We start from the raw sequence: 12,500 nt of genomic DNA, 5'->3' as shown, positions 1-12,500 counted from the left end.
ACTTGATCTTAGCCAAAAGGCCGAGAAGCGATGACCGCATTATCGGACGCCCCCGGCGCGCGGACCCTCCGTGCACCACCTGGGCCGCTCGGTCACCACACCGAGAACGGCCGAAACCACCAAAAGCCAAAACCAAAGCCGAGGCCAAAAGCCGCAGGACAAGCAGGGACGGAAGCGGAAAGCCCAGGCCAAAAGCCGCAGGACAAGCAGGGACGGAAGCGGAAAGCCCAGGCCAAAAGCCGCAGGACAAGCAGGGACGGAAGCGGAAAGCCCAGGCCAAAAGCCGCAGGACAAGCAGGGACGGAAGCGGAAAGCCCAGGCCAAAAGCCGCAGGACAAGCAGGGACGGAAGCGGAAAGCCCAGGCCAAAAGCCGCAGGACAAGCAGGGACGGAAGCGGAAAGCCCAGGCCAAAAGCCGCAGGACAAGCAGGGACGGAAGCGGAAAGCCCAGGCCAAAAGCCGCAGGACAAGCAGGGACGGAAGCGGAAAGCCCAGGCCAAAAGCCGCAGGACAAGCAGGGACGGAAGCGGAAAGCCCAGGCCAAAAGCCGCAGGACAAGCAGGGACGGAAGCGGAAAGCCCAGGCCAAAAGCCGCAGGACAAGCAGGGACGGAAGCGGAAAGCCCAGGCCAAAAGCCGCAGGACAAGCAGGGACGGAAGCGGAAAGCCCAGGCCAAAAGGCAACAGAATTGAAACAGCTACAGAAGAAGCAAAGACAAAACCTGCCTTACCCGCAGGCACGCACCTAACCCCAAAGCCAACCTCACCCTGCTTTTGTCACACGTCCATCAGGCTCTGCCCTCCCTCGGGCAAAGCCTCCCAAAAATACCACGTTCCACTCGTCGGCGCTCCCCTCCACGGAAGTCTTTAGTAAAAGGCGAAAGGCTTGTGCGTGCTGAAGGGGAACCAGAGCGTCGATTTGAAACGACCCAAACGGCCTACCCCCAACCCCTCCGTTGGCCCTGACTCACCCGTCCGCGGGGGCGAACCGGGGAGAACCGGGGCGAACCGCATCCTTCTCGGGAAAAAAAAGGCGCGGAAACGCCACGGGCCGCAGAGGGGCTCGGCCCGCCCGCTTGGCTTTTCTTTCCTTACCGCACTTTCTCCATTTCATTGATGGCTTTTTCTCCATTAAGATCCGTACGTGTTTATCGTATGCGCCTTCCAGCCAGTCCACTCCGTGTTGGTGTCGACTGACACGGCGATAAAAAACTCATTCCGATTGCCTTCCAGTTTTTCACCTCGGCCCCGCTGAATGTCAGCCAGCTCTCTCTCTCTCTCTCTCTCTCTCTCTCTCTCTCTCTCTCTCTCTCTCTCTCTCTGTCACTCACTCACTCAGTCACTCACTCAGTCACTCACTCACTCAGTCACTCACTTTTTTTTTTTTTTTTTTTTTTTTTTTTTTTTTTATATCTAAAAGGGCGGGAAAACGCCACCGGCCGACAGGGCTCCGCCCACACCCCCTTTTCACCCCGTTTTTTTGGTAGGGATCGCTTGTTCCGCTTTGTTGGGGGGCCCCCCCCTTTTGAGGGTTTTTTGACCCTCACCCCAAAAACCCTAGCCCTAACCTAAACCCCTCTCCCCCAAACCTCACTCATTCAGACATTCCCTCCTTCCCTCCCTCCTTCCTTCCTTCCTTCCTTCCCTCCCTCCCTCCCTCCCTCCCTCCCTCCCTCCCTCCCTCACTAGCTTTTCTCTTTGACACGCTTAGAAAGATTGCACCCTTCCCGGAGACGCTGCAATACCGGGGCGATGCGCGGAGCGGACGGAGCGAGCCCCTGTTCCGACTCCCTGTTGCAAAAATCCGTTTAATATGTTGTCCTCGCATGGAGGACATATCAGATATTAAACTGATAAGAACAGATACTACACTTGATCTTAGCCAAAAGGCCGAGAAGCGATGACCGCATTATCGGACGCCCCCGGCGCGCGGACCCTCCGTGCACCACCTGGGCCGCTCGGTCACCACACCGAGAACGGCCGAAACCACCAAAAGCCAAAACCAAAGCCGAGGCCAAAAGCCGCAGGACAAGCAGGGACGGAAGCGGAAAGCCCAGGCCAAAAGCCGCAGGACAAGCAGGGACGGAAGCGGAAAGCCCAGGCCAAAAGCCGCAGGACAAGCAGGGACGGAAGCGGAAAGCCCAGGCCAAAAGCCGCAGGACAAGCAGGGACGGAAGCGGAAAGCCCAGGCCAAAAGCCGCAGGACAAGCAGGGACGGAAGCGGAAAGCCCAGGCCAAAAGCCGCAGGACAAGCAGGGACGGAAGCGGAAAGCCCAGGCCAAAAGCCGCAGGACAAGCAGGGACGGAAGCGGAAAGCCCAGGCCAAAAGCCGCAGGACAAGCAGGGACGGAAGCGGAAAGCCCAGGCCAAAAGCCGCAGGACAAGCAGGGACGGAAGCGGAAAGCCCAGGCCAAAAGGCAACAGAATTGAAACAGCTACAGAAGAAGCAAAGACAAAACCTGCCTTACCCGCAGGCACGCACCTAACCCCAAAGCCAACCTCACCCTGCTTTTGTCACACGTCCATCAGGCTCTGCCCTCCCTCGGGCAAAGCCTCCCAAAAATACCACGTTCCACTCGTCGGCGCTCCCCTCCACGGAAGTCTTTAGTAAAAGGCGAAAGGCTTGTGCGTGCTGAAGGGGAACCAGAGCGTCGATTTGAAACGACCCAAACGGCCTACCCCCAACCCCTCCGTTGGCCCTGACTCACCCGTCCGCGGGGGCGAACCGGGGAGAACCGGGGCGAACCGCATCCTTCTCGGGAAAAAAAAGGCGCGGAAACGCCACGGGCCGCAGAGGGGCTCGGCCCGCCCGCTTGGCTTTTCTTTCCTTACCGCACTTTCTCCATTTCATTGATGGCTTTTTCTCCATTAAGATCCGTACGTGTTTATCGTATGCGCCTTCCAGCCAGTCCACTCCGTGTTGGTGTCGACTGACACGGCGATAAAAAACTCATTCCGATTGCCTTCCAGTTTTTCACCTCGGCCCCGCTGAATGTCAGCCAGCTCTCTCTCTCTCTCTCTCTCTCTCTCTCTCTCTCTCTCTCTCTCTCTCTCTCTCTGTCACTCACTCACTCAGTCACTCACTCAGTCACTCACTCACTCAGTCACTCACTTTTTTTTTTTTTTTTTTTTTTTTTTTTTTTTTTTATATCTAAAAGGGCGGGAAAACGCCACCGGCCGACAGGGCTCCGCCCACACCCCCTTTTCACCCCGTTTTTTTGGTAGGGATCGCTTGTTCCGCTTTGTTGGGGGGCCCCCCCCTTTTGAGGGTTTTTTGACCCTCACCCCAAAAACCCTAGCCCTAACCTAAACCCCTCTCCCCCAAACCTCACTCATTCAGACATTCCCTCCTTCCCTCCCTCCTTCCTTCCTTCCTTCCTTCCCTCCCTCCCTCCCTCCCTCCCTCCCTCCCTCCCTCCCTCACTAGCTTTTCTCTTTGACACGCTTAGAAAGATTGCACCCTTCCCGGAGACGCTGCAATACCGGGGCGATGCGCGGAGCGGACGGAGCGAGCCCCTGTTCCGACTCCCTGTTGCAAAAATCCGTTTAATATGTTGTCCTCGCATGGAGGACATATCAGATATTAAACTGATAAGAACAGATACTACACTTGATCTTAGCCAAAAGGCCGAGAAGCGATGACCGCATTATCGGACGCCCCCGGCGCGCGGACCCTCCGTGCACCACCTGGGCCGCTCGGTCACCACACCGAGAACGGCCGAAACCACCAAAAGCCAAAACCAAAGCCGAGGCCAAAAGCCGCAGGACAAGCAGGGACGGAAGCGGAAAGCCCAGGCCAAAAGCCGCAGGACAAGCAGGGACGGAAGCGGAAAGCCCAGGCCAAAAGCCGCAGGACAAGCAGGGACGGAAGCGGAAAGCCCAGGCCAAAAGCCGCAGGACAAGCAGGGACGGAAGCGGAAAGCCCAGGCCAAAAGCCGCAGGACAAGCAGGGACGGAAGCGGAAAGCCCAGGCCAAAAGCCGCAGGACAAGCAGGGACGGAAGCGGAAAGCCCAGGCCAAAAGCCGCAGGACAAGCAGGGACGGAAGCGGAAAGCCCAGGCCAAAAGCCGCAGGACAAGCAGGGACGGAAGCGGAAAGCCCAGGCCAAAAGCCGCAGGACAAGCAGGGACGGAAGCGGAAAGCCCAGGCCAAAAGCCGCAGGACAAGCAGGGACGGAAGCGGAAAGCCCAGGCCAAAAGCCGCAGGACAAGCAGGGACGGAAGCGGAAAGCCCAGGCCAAAAGCCGCAGGACAAGCAGGGACGGAAGCGGAAAGCCCAGGCCAAAAGGCAACAGAATTGAAACAGCTACAGAAGAAGCAAAGACAAAACCTGCCTTACCCGCAGGCACGCACCTAACCCCAAAGCCAACCTCACCCTGCTTTTGTCACACGTCCATCAGGCTCTGCCCTCCCTCGGGCAAAGCCTCCCAAAAATACCACGTTCCACTCGTCGGCGCTCCCCTCCACGGAAGTCTTTAGTAAAAGGCGAAAGGCTTGTGCGTGCTGAAGGGGAACCAGAGCGTCGATTTGAAACGACCCAAACGGCCTACCCCCAACCCCTCCGTTGGCCCTGACTCACCCGTCCGCGGGGGCGAACCGGGGAGAACCGGGGCGAACCGCATCCTTCTCGGGAAAAAAAAGGCGCGGAAACGCCACGGGCCGCAGAGGGGCTCGGCCCGCCCGCTTGGCTTTTCTTTCCTTACCGCACTTTCTCCATTTCATTGATGGCTTTTTCTCCATTAAGATCCGTACGTGTTTATCGTATGCGCCTTCCAGCCAGTCCACTCCGTGTTGGTGTCGACTGACACGGCGATAAAAAACTCATTCCGATTGCCTTCCAGTTTTTCACCTCGGCCCCGCTGAATGTCAGCCAGCTCTCTCTCTCTCTCTCTCTCTCTCTCTCTCTCTCTCTCTCTCTCTCTCTCTCTGTCACTCACTCACTCAGTCACTCACTCAGTCACTCACTCACTCAGTCACTCACTTTTTTTTTTTTTTTTTTTTTTTTTTTTTTTTTTATATCTAAAAGGGCGGGAAAACGCCACCGGCCGACAGGGCTCCGCCCACACCCCCTTTTCACCCCGTTTTTTTGGTAGGGATCGCTTGTTCCGCTTTGTTGGGGGGCCCCCCCCTTTTGAGGGTTTTTTGACCCTCACCCCAAAAACCCTAGCCCTAACCTAAACCCCTCTCCCCCAAACCTCACTCATTCAGACATTCCCTCCTTCCCTCCCTCCTTCCTTCCTTCCTTCCTTCCCTCCCTCCCTCCCTCCCTCCCTCCCTCCCTCCCTCCCTCACTAGCTTTTCTCTTTGACACGCTTAGAAAGATTGCACCCTTCCCGGAGACGCTGCAATACCGGGGCGATGCGCGGAGCGGACGGAGCGAGCCCCTGTTCCGACTCCCTGTTGCAAAAATCCGTTTAATATGTTGTCCTCGCATGGAGGACATATCAGATATTAAACTGATAAGAACAGATACTACACTTGATCTTAGCCAAAAGGCCGAGAAGCGATGACCGCATTATCGGACGCCCCCGGCGCGCGGACCCTCCGTGCACCACCTGGGCCGCTCGGTCACCACACCGAGAACGGCCGAAACCACCAAAAGCCAAAACCAAAGCCGAGGCCAAAAGCCGCAGGACAAGCAGGGACGGAAGCGGAAAGCCCAGGCCAAAAGCCGCAGGACAAGCAGGGACGGAAGCGGAAAGCCCAGGCCAAAAGCCGCAGGACAAGCAGGGACGGAAGCGGAAAGCCCAGGCCAAAAGCCGCAGGACAAGCAGGGACGGAAGCGGAAAGCCCAGGCCAAAAGCCGCAGGACAAGCAGGGACGGAAGCGGAAAGCCCAGGCCAAAAGCCGCAGGACAAGCAGGGACGGAAGCGGAAAGCCCAGGCCAAAAGCCGCAGGACAAGCAGGGACGGAAGCGGAAAGCCCAGGCCAAAAGCCGCAGGACAAGCAGGGACGGAAGCGGAAAGCCCAGGCCAAAAGCCGCAGGACAAGCAGGGACGGAAGCGGAAAGCCCAGGCCAAAAGCCGCAGGACAAGCAGGGACGGAAGCGGAAAGCCCAGGCCAAAAGCCGCAGGACAAGCAGGGACGGAAGCGGAAAGCCCAGGCCAAAAGCCGCAGGACAAGCAGGGACGGAAGCGGAAAGCCCAGGCCAAAAGGCAACAGAATTGAAACAGCTACAGAAGAAGCAAAGACAAAACCTGCCTTACCCGCAGGCACGCACCTAACCCCAAAGCCAACCTCACCCTGCTTTTGTCACACGTCCATCAGGCTCTGCCCTCCCTCGGGCAAAGCCTCCCAAAAATACCACGTTCCACTCGTCGGCGCTCCCCTCCACGGAAGTCTTTAGTAAAAGGCGAAAGGCTTGTGCGTGCTGAAGGGGAACCAGAGCGTCGATTTGAAACGACCCAAACGGCCTACCCCCAACCCCTCCGTTGGCCCTGACTCACCCGTCCGCGGGGGCGAACCGGGGAGAACCGGGGCGAACCGCATCCTTCTCGGGAAAAAAAAGGCGCGGAAACGCCACGGGCCGCAGAGGGGCTCGGCCCGCCCGCTTGGCTTTTCTTTCCTTACCGCACTTTCTCCATTTCATTGATGGCTTTTTCTCCATTAAGATCCGTACGTGTTTATCGTATGCGCCTTCCAGCCAGTCCACTCCGTGTTGGTGTCGACTGACACGGCGATAAAAAACTCATTCCGATTGCCTTCCAGTTTTTCACCTCGGCCCCGCTGAATGTCAGCCAGCTCTCTCTCTCTCTCTCTCTCTCTCTCTCTCTCTCTCTCTCTCTCTCTCTCTCTGTCACTCACTCACTCAGTCACTCACTCAGTCACTCACTCACTCAGTCACTCACTTTTTTTTTTTTTTTTTTTTTTTTTTTTTTTTTTATATCTAAAAGGGCGGGAAAACGCCACCGGCCGACAGGGCTCCGCCCACACCCCCTTTTCACCCCGTTTTTTTGGTAGGGATCGCTTGTTCCGCTTTGTTGGGGGGCCCCCCCCTTTTGAGGGTTTTTTGACCCTCACCCCAAAAACCCTAGCCCTAACCTAAACCCCTCTCCCCCAAACCTCACTCATTCAGACATTCCCTCCTTCCCTCCCTCCTTCCTTCCTTCCTTCCTTCCCTCCCTCCCTCCCTCCCTCCCTCCCTCCCTCCCTCCCTCACTAGCTTTTCTCTTTGACACGCTTAGAAAGATTGCACCCTTCCCGGAGACGCTGCAATACCGGGGCGATGCGCGGAGCGGACGGAGCGAGCCCCTGTTCCGACTCCCTGTTGCAAAAATCCGTTTAATATGTTGTCCTCGCATGGAGGACATATCAGATATTAAACTGATAAGAACAGATACTACACTTGATCTTAGCCAAAAGGCCGAGAAGCGATGACCGCATTATCGGACGCCCCCGGCGCGCGGACCCTCCGTGCACCACCTGGGCCGCTCGGTCACCACACCGAGAACGGCCGAAACCACCAAAAGCCAAAACCAAAGCCGAGGCCAAAAGCCGCAGGACAAGCAGGGACGGAAGCGGAAAGCCCAGGCCAAAAGCCGCAGGACAAGCAGGGACGGAAGCGGAAAGCCCAGGCCAAAAGCCGCAGGACAAGCAGGGACGGAAGCGGAAAGCCCAGGCCAAAAGCCGCAGGACAAGCAGGGACGGAAGCGGAAAGCCCAGGCCAAAAGCCGCAGGACAAGCAGGGACGGAAGCGGAAAGCCCAGGCCAAAAGCCGCAGGACAAGCAGGGACGGAAGCGGAAAGCCCAGGCCAAAAGCCGCAGGACAAGCAGGGACGGAAGCGGAAAGCCCAGGCCAAAAGCCGCAGGACAAGCAGGGACGGAAGCGGAAAGCCCAGGCCAAAAGCCGCAGGACAAGCAGGGACGGAAGCGGAAAGCCCAGGCCAAAAGGCAACAGAATTGAAACAGCTACAGAAGAAGCAAAGACAAAACCTGCCTTACCCGCAGGCACGCACCTAACCCCAAAGCCAACCTCACCCTGCTTTTGTCACACGTCCATCAGGCTCTGCCCTCCCTCGGGCAAAGCCTCCCAAAAATACCACGTTCCACTCGTCGGCGCTCCCCTCCACGGAAGTCTTTAGTAAAAGGCGAAAGGCTTGTGCGTGCTGAAGGGGAACCAGAGCGTCGATTTGAAACGACCCAAACGGCCTACCCCCAACCCCTCCGTTGGCCCTGACTCACCCGTCCGCGGGGGCGAACCGGGGAGAACCGGGGCGAACCGCATCCTTCTCGGGAAAAAAAAGGCGCGGAAACGCCACGGGCCGCAGAGGGGCTCGGCCCGCCCGCTTGGCTTTTCTTTCCTTACCGCACTTTCTCCATTTCATTGATGGCTTTTTCTCCATTAAGATCCGTACGTGTTTATCGTATGCGCCTTCCAGCCAGTCCACTCCGTGTTGGTGTCGACTGACACGGCGATAAAAAACTCATTCCGATTGCCTTCCAGTTTTTCACCTCGGCCCCGCTGAATGTCAGCCAGCTCTCTCTCTCTCTCTCTCTCTCTCTCTCTCTCTCTCTCTCTCTCTCTCTCTCTGTCACTCACTCACTCAGTCACTCACTCAGTCACTCACTCACTCAGTCACTCACTTTTTTTTTTTTTTTTTTTTTTTTTTTTTTTTTATATCTAAAAGGGCGGGAAAACGCCACCGGCCGACAGGGCTCCGCCCACACCCCCTTTTCACCCCGTTTTTTTGGTAGGGATCGCTTGTTCCGCTTTGTTGGGGGGCCCCCCCCTTTTGAGGGTTTTTTGACCCTCACCCCAAAAACCCTAGCCCTAACCTAAACCCCTCTCCCCCAAACCTCACTCATTCAGACATTCCCTCCTTCCCTCCCTCCTTCCTTCCTTCCTTCCTTCCCTCCCTCCCTCCCTCCCTCCCTCCCTCCCTCCCTCCCTCACTAGCTTTTCTCTTTGACACGCTTAGAAAGATTGCACCCTTCCCGGAGACGCTGCAATACCGGGGCGATGCGCGGAGCGGACGGAGCGAGCCCCTGTTCCGACTCCCTGTTGCAAAAATCCGTTTAATATGTTGTCCTCGCATGGAGGACATATCAGATATTAAACTGATAAGAACAGATACTACACTTGATCTTAGCCAAAAGGCCGAGAAGCGATGACCGCATTATCGGACGCCCCCGGCGCGCGGACCCTCCGTGCACCACCTGGGCCGCTCGGTCACCACACCGAGAACGGCCGAAACCACCAAAAGCCAAAACCAAAGCCGAGGCCAAAAGCCGCAGGACAAGCAGGGACGGAAGCGGAAAGCCCAGGCCAAAAGCCGCAGGACAAGCAGGGACGGAAGCGGAAAGCCCAGGCCAAAAGCCGCAGGACAAGCAGGGACGGAAGCGGAAAGCCCAGGCCAAAAGCCGCAGGACAAGCAGGGACGGAAGCGGAAAGCCCAGGCCAAAAGCCGCAGGACAAGCAGGGACGGAAGCGGAAAGCCCAGGCCAAAAGCCGCAGGACAAGCAGGGACGGAAGCGGAAAGCCCAGGCCAAAAGCCGCAGGACAAGCAGGGACGGAAGCGGAAAGCCCAGGCCAAAAGCCGCAGGACAAGCAGGGACGGAAGCGGAAAGCCCAGGCCAAAAGCCGCAGGACAAGCAGGGACGGAAGCGGAAAGCCCAGGCCAAAAGCCGCAGGACAAGCAGGGACGGAAGCGGAAAGCCCAGGCCAAAAGCCGCAGGACAAGCAGGGACGGAAGCGGAAAGCCCAGGCCAAAAGCCGCAGGACAAGCAGGGACGGAAGCGGAAAGCCCAGGCCAAAAGGCAACAGAATTGAAACAGCTACAGAAGAAGCAAAGACAAAACCTGCCTTACCCGCAGGCACGCACCTAACCCCAAAGCCAACCTCACCCTGCTTTTGTCACACGTCCATCAGGCTCTGCCCTCCCTCGGGCAAAGCCTCCCAAAAATACCACGTTCCACTCGTCGGCGCTCCCCTCCACGGAAGTCTTTAGTAAAAGGCGAAAGGCTTGTGCGTGCTGAAGGGGAACCAGAGCGTCGATTTGAAACGACCCAAACGGCCTACCCCCAACCCCTCCGTTGGCCCTGACTCACCCGTCCGCGGGGGCGAACCGGGGAGAACCGGGGCGAACCGCATCCTTCTCGGGAAAAAAAAGGCGCGGAAACGCCACGGGCCGCAGAGGGGCTCGGCCCGCCCGCTTGGCTTTTCTTTCCTTACCGCACTTTCTCCATTTCATTGATGGCTTTTTCTCCATTAAGATCCGTACGTGTTTATCGTATGCGCCTTCCAGCCAGTCCACTCCGTGTTGGTGTCGACTGACACGGCGATAAAAAACTCATTCCGATTGCCTTCCAGTTTTTCACCTCGGCCCCGCTGAATGTCAGCCAGCTCTCTCTCTCTCTCTCTCTCTCTCTCTCTCTCTCTCTCTCTCTCTCTCTCTCTGTCACTCACTCACTCAGTCACTCACTCAGTCACTCACTCACTCAGTCACTCACTTTTTTTTTTTTTTTTTTTTTTTTTTTTTTTTTTATATCTAAAAGGGCGGGAAAACGCCACCGGCCGACAGGGCTCCGCCCACACCCCCTTTTCACCCCGTTTTTTTGGTAGGGATCGCTTGTTCCGCTTTGTTGGGGGGCCCCCCCCCTTTTGAGGGTTTTTTGACCCTCACCCCAAAAACCCTAGCCCTAACCTAAACCCCTCTCCCCCAAACCTCACTCATTCAGACATTCCCTCCTTCCCTCCCTCCTTCCTTCCTTCCTTCCTTCCCTCCCTCCCTCCCTCCCTCCCTCCCTCCCTCCCTCCCTCACTAGCTTTTCTCTTTGACACGCTTAGAAAGATTGCACCCTTCCCGGAGACGCTGCAATACCGGGGCGATGCGCGGAGCGGACGGAGCGAGCCCCTGTTCCGACTCCCTGTTGCAAAAATCCGTTTAATATGTTGTCCTCGCATGGAGGACATATCAGATATTAAACTGATAAGAACAGATACTACACTTGATCTTAGCCAAAAGGCCGAGAAGCGATGACCGCATTATCGGACGCCCCCGGCGCGCGGACCCTCCGTGCACCACCTGGGCCGCTCGGTCACCACACCGAGAACGGCCGAAACCACCAAAAGCCAAAACCAAAGCCGAGGCCAAAAGCCGCAGGACAAGCAGGGACGGAAGCGGAAAGCCCAGGCCAAAAGCCGCAGGACAAGCAGGGACGGAAGCGGAAAGCCCAGGCCAAAAGCCGCAGGACAAGCAGGGACGGAAGCGGAAAGCCCAGGCCAAAAGCCGCAGGACAAGCAGGGACGGAAGCGGAAAGCCCAGGCCAAAAGCCGCAGGACAAGCAGGGACGGAAGCGGAAAGCCCAGGCCAAAAGCCGCAGGACAAGCAGGGACGGAAGCGGAAAGCCCAGGCCAAAAGCCGCAGGACAAGCAGGGACGGAAGCGGAAAGCCCAGGCCAAAAGCCGCAGGACAAGCAGGGACGGAAGCGGAAAGCCCAGGCCAAAAGCCGCAGGACAAGCAGGGACGGAAGCGGAAAGCCCAGGCCAAAAGGCAACAGAATTGAAACAGCTACAGAAGAAGCAAAGACAAAACCTGCCTTACCCGCAGGCACGCACCTAACCCCAAAGCCAACCTCACCCTGCTTTTGTCACACGTCCATCAGGCTCTGCCCTCCCTCGGGCAAAGCCTCCCAAAAATACCACGTTCCACTCGTCGGCGCTCCCCTCCACGGAAGTCTTTAGTAAAAGGCGAAAGGCTTGTGCGTGCTGAAGGGGAACCAGAGCGTCGATTTGAAACGACCCAAACGGCCTACCCCCAACCCCTCCGTTGGCCCTGACTCACCCGTCCGCGGGGGCGAACCGGGGAGAACCGGGGCGAACCGCATCCTTCTCGGGAAAAAAAAGGCGCGGAAACGCCACGGGCCGCAGAGGGGCTCGGCCCGCCCGCTTGGCTTTTCTTTCCTTACCGCACTTTCTCCATTTCATTGATGGCTTTTTCTCCATTAAGATCCGTACGTGTTTATCGTATGCGCCTTCCAGCCAGTCCACTCCGTGTTGGTGTCGACTGACACGGCGATAAAAAACTCATTCCGATTGCCTTCCAGTTTTTCACCTCGGCCCCGCTGAATGTCAGCCAGCTCTCTCTCTCTCTCTCTCTCTCTCTCTCTCTCTCTCTCTCTCTCTCTCTCTCTGTCACTCACTCACTCAGTCACTCACTCAGTCACTCACTCACTCAGTCACTCACTTTTTTTTTTTTTTTTTTTTTTTTTTTTTTTTTTATATCTAAAAGGGCGGGAAAACGCCACCGGCCGACAGGGCTCCGCCCACACCCCCTTTTCACCCCGTTTTTTTGGTAGGGATCGCTTGTTCCGCTTTGTTGGGGGGCCCCCCCCTTTTGAGGGTTTTTTGACCCTCACCCCAAAAACCCTAGCCCTAACCTAAACCCCTCTCCCCCAAACCTCACTCATTCAGACATTCCCTCCTTCCCTCCCTCCTTCCTTCCTTCCTTCCTTCCCTCCCTCCCTCCCTCCCTCCCTCCCTCCCTCCCTCCCTCCCTCACTA

At 57.2% G+C, this 12,500-nt stretch overlaps 14 non-coding genes across 14 annotated transcripts in view; all 14 read right to left on the bottom strand.

Annotated features, from left to right (window-relative positions):
• Nucleotides 1–32, bottom strand: part of LOC136932155 (U2 spliceosomal RNA) — a 191-nt gene extending 159 nt beyond the window's left edge. The window contains exon 1 of the small nuclear RNA XR_010874500.1: nucleotides 1–32. This exon is cut by the window's left edge and continues 159 nt beyond it. This is a non-coding gene — a small nuclear RNA (U2 spliceosomal RNA).
• A 764-nt stretch (nucleotides 33–796) lies between these two features.
• LOC136932395 (U5 spliceosomal RNA) lies at nucleotides 797–914 on the bottom strand. Its single transcript, XR_010874686.1, has one exon. It is a non-coding gene; the product is annotated as a U5 spliceosomal RNA (small nuclear RNA).
• A 796-nt stretch (nucleotides 915–1,710) lies between these two features.
• LOC136932154 (U2 spliceosomal RNA) lies at nucleotides 1,711–1,901 on the bottom strand. The gene has a single exon (XR_010874499.1). It is a non-coding gene; the product is annotated as a U2 spliceosomal RNA (small nuclear RNA).
• Nucleotides 1,902–2,533: 632 nt separating this feature from the next.
• LOC136932393 (U5 spliceosomal RNA) lies at nucleotides 2,534–2,651 on the bottom strand. The gene has a single exon (XR_010874684.1). It is a non-coding gene; the product is annotated as a U5 spliceosomal RNA (small nuclear RNA).
• A 797-nt stretch (nucleotides 2,652–3,448) lies between these two features.
• On the bottom strand, nucleotides 3,449–3,639 carry LOC136932152 (U2 spliceosomal RNA). The gene has a single exon (XR_010874498.1). It is a non-coding gene; the product is annotated as a U2 spliceosomal RNA (small nuclear RNA).
• A 764-nt stretch (nucleotides 3,640–4,403) lies between these two features.
• LOC136932391 (U5 spliceosomal RNA) lies at nucleotides 4,404–4,521 on the bottom strand. Its single transcript, XR_010874683.1, has one exon. It is a non-coding gene; the product is annotated as a U5 spliceosomal RNA (small nuclear RNA).
• Nucleotides 4,522–5,315: 794 nt separating this feature from the next.
• On the bottom strand, nucleotides 5,316–5,506 carry LOC136932151 (U2 spliceosomal RNA). The gene has a single exon (XR_010874497.1). It is a non-coding gene; the product is annotated as a U2 spliceosomal RNA (small nuclear RNA).
• A 764-nt stretch (nucleotides 5,507–6,270) lies between these two features.
• LOC136932390 (U5 spliceosomal RNA) lies at nucleotides 6,271–6,388 on the bottom strand. The gene has a single exon (XR_010874682.1). It is a non-coding gene; the product is annotated as a U5 spliceosomal RNA (small nuclear RNA).
• A 794-nt stretch (nucleotides 6,389–7,182) lies between these two features.
• Nucleotides 7,183–7,373, bottom strand: LOC136932150 (U2 spliceosomal RNA). The gene has a single exon (XR_010874496.1). It is a non-coding gene; the product is annotated as a U2 spliceosomal RNA (small nuclear RNA).
• A 632-nt stretch (nucleotides 7,374–8,005) lies between these two features.
• Nucleotides 8,006–8,123, bottom strand: LOC136932389 (U5 spliceosomal RNA). The gene has a single exon (XR_010874681.1). It is a non-coding gene; the product is annotated as a U5 spliceosomal RNA (small nuclear RNA).
• A 793-nt stretch (nucleotides 8,124–8,916) lies between these two features.
• LOC136932149 (U2 spliceosomal RNA) lies at nucleotides 8,917–9,107 on the bottom strand. The gene has a single exon (XR_010874495.1). It is a non-coding gene; the product is annotated as a U2 spliceosomal RNA (small nuclear RNA).
• Nucleotides 9,108–9,871: 764 nt separating this feature from the next.
• Nucleotides 9,872–9,989, bottom strand: LOC136932388 (U5 spliceosomal RNA). The gene has a single exon (XR_010874680.1). It is a non-coding gene; the product is annotated as a U5 spliceosomal RNA (small nuclear RNA).
• Nucleotides 9,990–10,784: 795 nt separating this feature from the next.
• On the bottom strand, nucleotides 10,785–10,975 carry LOC136932148 (U2 spliceosomal RNA). Its single transcript, XR_010874494.1, has one exon. It is a non-coding gene; the product is annotated as a U2 spliceosomal RNA (small nuclear RNA).
• A 632-nt stretch (nucleotides 10,976–11,607) lies between these two features.
• LOC136932387 (U5 spliceosomal RNA) lies at nucleotides 11,608–11,725 on the bottom strand. Its single transcript, XR_010874679.1, has one exon. It is a non-coding gene; the product is annotated as a U5 spliceosomal RNA (small nuclear RNA).
• Between the last annotated feature and the right edge of the window lie 775 nt (nucleotides 11,726–12,500).

Source organism: Osmerus mordax, chromosome 23 (assembly GCF_038355195.1).
Source record: "Osmerus mordax isolate fOsmMor3 chromosome 23, fOsmMor3.pri, whole genome shotgun sequence".
NCBI lineage: Eukaryota > Metazoa > Chordata > Actinopteri > Osmeriformes > Osmeridae > Osmerus > Osmerus mordax.
The sequence above is the reverse complement of the archived record's forward strand: the minus strand, read 5'-3'. Positions and strand labels throughout refer to the sequence as shown.